The sequence below is a fragment of the Meles meles genome, chromosome 2 (assembly GCF_922984935.1).
Source record: "Meles meles chromosome 2, mMelMel3.1 paternal haplotype, whole genome shotgun sequence".
NCBI lineage: Eukaryota > Metazoa > Chordata > Mammalia > Carnivora > Mustelidae > Meles > Meles meles.
In genome coordinates, this window is record NC_060067.1 from 92,335,747 (window position 1) to 92,341,868 (window position 6,122).

General features: G+C 40.2%; 1 pseudogene; it reads left to right on the top strand.

The window, feature by feature from the left end:
* The first annotated feature begins 5,698 nt into the window (after positions 1 to 5,698).
* On the top strand, positions 5,699 to 5,809 carry LOC123937686 (annotated as a pseudogene).
* Positions 5,810 to 6,122: the final 313 nt, after the last annotated feature.

Sequence of the window (6,122 nt, forward strand, 5' to 3'; positions counted from 1 at the left end):
ATACTGGCGAGGATGTGGAGAAAGGGGAACCCTCCTCCACTGTTGGTGGGAATGCAAGCTGGTCCAACCACTCTGGAAAACAGCATGGAGGTTCCTCAAAATGTTGAAAATAGAACTACCCTATGGTCCAGCAATTGCACTACTGGGTATTTACCCTAAAGATACAAACATAGTGATCCGAAGGGGCACGTGTACCCGAATGTTTATAGCAGCAATGTCTACAATAGCCAAACTATGGAAAAAACCTAGATGTCCATCAGCAGATGAATGGATAAAGAAGAGGTGGTATATATACACAATGGAATACTATGCAGCCATCAAAAGAAATGAAATCTTGCCATTTGCGACGATGTGGATGGAACTAGAGCGTATCATGCTTAGTGAAATAAGTCAGTCGGAGAAAGACAACTATCATATGATCTCCCTGATATGAGGACATGGAGAAGCAACATGGGGGGTTAGGGAGATAGGAGAAGAATAAATGAAACAAGATGGGATTGGGAGGGAGACAAACCATAAATGACTCTTAATCTCACAAAACAAACTGGGGGTTGCTGGGGGGAGGTGGGATTGGGAGAGGGGGAGGGGACTATGGACATTGGGGAGGGGAGGCGAACCATAAGAGACTATGGACTCTGAAAAACAACCTGAGGGTTTTGAAGGGTCAGGGGTGGGAGGTTGGGGGAACAGGTGGTGGGTAATAGGGAGGGCACATTTTGCATGTAGCACTGGGTGTTGTGCAAAAACAATGAATACTGTTACGCTGAAAAAAATAAATAAAATGAAAAAAATTTGTCTGCCTAATTTTTTAAGCTCATTCATACATATCTTTGGTTATTTTCTGGTTTGTGAGTTATTGTTTGTTCTGAAAAGAAGAAAGAACAAATCATTGGTATTGTAACTTTCAAGCAGTATATGTATCCATATGCCCCATGACAAGGCTAAAGTTTAGAAAAGAACATTACTGGTTTTTATAAAGTATTTTCAGATGGTCCATTCTGAAAGGCGATGCATTTAAATTTTAAATCGAGTCACAGTTAATATATTTCTATTTCATCTGCACAACGTCTGGCTCTAGATGAAACTTCCTTTACATTTATCATATTGCAATCTTTCTTTGTCCTCAGCACCCCCTCTCCCATCCCCTAGACCCAGGACATTCCCACCCCCACCACATACACACACTCTATACCAGAAAAAGAATGACAGGCAGAGGGAGGAGCAGGCTCCCTGATGAACAAGGAGCCCTATGCGGGACTCAATCCCAGAACCCCAGGATCATGACTGGAGCCCAAGGCAGAGGCTTAACTGACTGAAACACCCAGGCATCCTCACCCCAAGTATTTTAAATGAAATAGTGCTAACAATGAAAGATGAGATCCTTTCTTGCAGACAAAATAATGGGATTCTAATGGTAAAACTCAGTGCCTTGGGAGGCTAGTGAGGAAGAAACTTATGGCAGAACTTGTCTGTATTCCTGTAACCAAACTATTTTCATTGCTGGGGCTGCCACAGTGTGTTTCCAACTCCTTTGACCACTTGCTACAGGAAAAAAAAGAGATTAAATAAGGTGAATTTCACTGCCAGTATACCACATAACAAAAATCCACACCATGAAGACCATGAAAGTTAACCTTATTTAGCCAGTGTAGTAAACATGAGCCCTTTAGCCAAGTGGTGAACAAGGTCTACATTGATCTTTCTCTAACTGAGCACTTGTTTTTAAATTCCGTGTTTCTCCTTGTTCCATTTGCAGTCTATATTAGGTGACTGTGGGCAGTTAGAGATTAGGGCAGGATCTGGGGGATTGGGGGGTGTCCAGGATGTGGGAACTGGCTGTCTACTAGATGGGCAGACAACATATCACCATTATTGAGGCTCAGTTCTGGAAAGATGCACACATAACCCGAACAGGGAAGCTCCCAGGCTAATGTTAAATGACAAACATGTTAAGATGATCAGTTGTGTACCACCTTCAGGTGTCATAATATGGCGCTAACCCTGGGAGGAGAGAAAGGATAACAAAGGTGTAAAAGCTTACAGCCGGTGAACCTGTTAAGGACTCATGGGTTTTGGTGTGTGTGAAAGGCCTACCCATTCTCCTATGGCTAATTGGCTTGCCATGTCTTCCATGGTTCTTATTTTTCTACATTGAAGAAGGCCCAGCTTAAAATCAATCTCATTACCCAGACAAGGCCAGAGTCGTTACAAGCAATGTTTGCTGACCATCCCACTGGCCAAAGTGAGACAGTAGCAGACAAACTGGTGAGTTTGCAACTGATCTCACCATAGCAAAGGCCTCAGGGCACTTGCAGGAGTGAGAGGAACCGTTACAGCCACCTCGTAGTTCATGTTTGCCAGGCGGGGACTGGTGGTCACATATCAGTCTATACTTCCGTAACCCGCTCTGCCTATACATCGAGGGTGAAATGTTTCACCTTAATCTGGAAGGAGAAATCAAGTCCCCCAAATGTGTGTATCATATGTACTAAACAGCATCATGTGAACACATATATGCAGTGCGTGTGGTCTAAAAGCTAAAGTAAGTGGAAGAGAGAGGAAGAAGTAAAACCATATGAAACAGCAAAAACATAATGTCTAAGGTAGAAAAAGAGCATTTTCTTAAAAAATAAAGCAACTTTTTACTTCATCATACTATTTTAGTCTTGCTCTTGCATTACAGAGGAGGAAACCGACCTTCTGAGAGAGAAAGTAAAACCCACACGCATCATCATCTTTGTAAATTATAGAGATGGAATTAACCATTTGGTTTGTCTGATTCAAAGACTTTTGGATTTTTTTTAAAGATTTTATTTATTTATTTGACAGACAGAGATCACAAGTAGGCAGAGAGGCAGGCAGACAGAGAGGAGGGAGCAGACTCCCTGCTGAGCAGAGAGCCTGATGTGGGGCTCCATCCCAGGACCCTGGGATAACGACCTGAGCCAAAGGCAGAGGCTTTAACCCACTGAGCCACCCAGGTGCCCCAACACTTTTGTATTTTCACTATACTATGCAGAAATATGTATCTTCTCGATCTCCAAATATCTCTGCATTGATATCTTTGTAACAAAATAAAGAAGCAAAGTTGAGAACCATCAGAATAATTATTTCAATGTGCTCCTTATCAAGTCCCTTTAGAATGGAGCATCCCAACAAGTGCTTTATTTTGGCTGGGGTCCTTTTTACTTATAACATTTGTGGCTTTTTTCCAACTCGTGTTTTTCTCGTTTGCAAGCTTCTAGAGTTCCTCCTGGTGTCTATTCTCAGAGTGCTTTCTTTTCCTTCAGCTGTGCAAATACTAAAGTTATTAAAGTGCTGAACATAAACAAATGGAAACATGTGCCATTTGCTTGCAGACCTCTCCTTCCTTTCCTGGCCGGTGTACCACACACACAAACACACTTACCACCTTCAGGGCCAAAAATAAGAATCAAATCCAACTGTATCAAAATAATCCATTTTTGGCAAACCCAGGGTTTTACCTGTCTTCCTCTGTAAATTTATTCCTCTTGCTTAAGCATTTCCTTCTAGGCTCTTAAATTAAGCCTTAAGGTAAACTGGGGTGAAAAGGAGAGTTAAACAGAACCCGATGACCAGCTTGTCAAGGACGGTTCACGCAATAGAGTTGGGAACTTGGAAAGAAAGAAAGTTTCATATACAGGAATACTAAGAAACAAGTTGCCAGAGCAAACCCGCAAATCATTTTTTTCCCCTGCTTGCATAATTCCAGCATTTATCCAGAACTTTGTCACACTTCCTTTCATGATGCTAGCCAGCCTGTATTTTTCCTACAGTCTATGGAAGCATTTTCTTTGACAGTTTTGTCACCTGCAAGAAAATGTACCCTTGCTTTTATATACAAATTTAGCATGACCTAATTAAATAAAAGTTCATTAAATAAAACGTGAAGTTTTTTAAAGAATGTATAGTCCACATTTTTTTGTGACAGAATCTGGATTTCACAGCTATGTGTCACAGGCTAGCGTATCAGCAGTATTGACTGTACATAGATTAAGGACATCCATAGCATCAATGTCGTAGAGCAGGTCAATGGCATGGGGCTTATCACAATGCCTGGCTCATATTAAGAGTGTAATAAACGATAACCATCATTATTATTATCATCAAAATTTACTGTAGCACAAACATGTAAAAGGATGACAAGCAAAATATCTGAAGTTATCTTCAATAACAATAGCTTAGTTCCCATTTGCCAGCGAGACACAGAGAGGTTAAATCACATGATAAAGGTCACACAGAAAAAAAAAACAAAACGGCTCCTTAACCAAGAAATATGGATGTGACTTGAGCCATAGTATTGATACACAGAAATGAAGCATGTGTAGATAAGAAGAGGGATTGCTAAGAAATAAATTATCCAGAAATGAACAGTGAAGGTTCTGGTGTATTTGATAAGTAGACATCTTATGTGAAAGTGATTTGTCAGTGTATCACAACATAATGGCATTAATAAATAAATAAGAATAACTCTCCATGTTCTGAATCTGCTCACCATCTAAATGTCCACTAATTTGCTGGTTTCTCATGAGTTTGCCTAAATCCAACACACCTACTTTTTGTCATTAAACTATGACACATTTTATTTATTTATTTATTTATTTTTAAAAGATTTTATTTATTTATTTGACAGAGATCACAAGTAGGGAGAGAGGCAGGCAGAGAGAGAGAGAGAGAGAGAGAGAGGAGGAAGCAGACTCCCTGCCAAGCAGAGAGCCCGATGCGGGGCTCGATCCCAGGACCCTGGGATCATGACCTGAGAGAAAGGCAGAGGCTTTAACCCACTGAGCCACCCAGGCGTCCCTGCTTTGATACATTTTAAAAGAAAAATTCAGTGCCTTGTAAATGTTTGTTGAATGCGTAAGAGAGTTAAAAAAATGAATAAGAAAAAAAATTAAAGAAATTAGATAAGAACCAGGAGACCAAAGTTCGAAAGAAAAGAGAATTTCCAGGCACTGTCAATTTCTGCAGAGTATGACATATGAGAAAGGTCATTGAATTTGGCAAGAAGTCGGCCTTTGGCAAATAGAGACATCTTTTTAATGTGGTAGTCATAGAATCCAAATAGAAAGGATTTAAATTTGTTGGCGTAGAGTTGCTCATAGTATGTTCTTATAATTGTCTGTATTTCTTTGGTGTTAGTTGTGATCTCTCCTCTTTCATTCATGATTTTATTTATTTGGGTCCTTTCTCTTTTCTTTTTGACGAGTCAGGCCAGGGGTTTATCAATCTTATTGATTCTTTCAAAGAACCAGCTCCTAGTTTCATTGATTTTTTCTATTGTTTTTTTGGTTTCTATTTCATTGATTTCTGCTCTGATCTTTATGATTTCTCTTCTCCTGCTGGGTTTAGGGTTTCTTTCTTGTTCTTTCTCCAGCTCCTTTACGTGTAGGGTTAGGTTGTGTACTTGAGACCTTTCTTGTTTCTTGAGAAAGGCTTGTACCGCTATATATTTTCCTCTCAGGACTGCCTTTGCTGTGTCCCATAGATTTTGAACTGTTGTGTTTTCATTATCATTTGTTTCCATGAATTTTTTCAGTTCTTTAATTTCCTGGTTGACCCATTCATTCTTTAGAAGGATGCTGTTTAGTCTCCATGTATTTGGGTTCTTTCCAGCTTTCCTCTTGTGATTGAGTTCTAGCTTCAGAGCATTGTGGTCTGAAAATATGCAGGGGGAAGCTTTGCGCAGTGGCAGTATCGTAGCCAATGAGGTTTATCCAAGGCGCGATTATTGCTAATTGAAAATATGCAGGGAATGATCCCAATCTTTTGATACTGGTTGAGACCTGCTTTGTGACCCAGGATGTGATCTATTCTGGAGAAGGTTCCATGTGCACTAGAGAAGAATGTGTATTCTGTTGCTTTGGGATGAAATGTTCTGAATATATCTGTGATGTCCATCTGGTCCAGTGTGTCATTTAAGGCCTTTATTTCCTTGTTGATCTTTTGCTTGGATGATCTGTCCATTTCAGTGAGGGGAGTGTTCAAGTCCCCTACTATTATAAGAACATACTATGAGCAACTCTACGCCAACAAATTTGACAATCTGGAAGAAATGGATGCATTCCTAGAGACATATAAACTACCACAACTGAACCAGG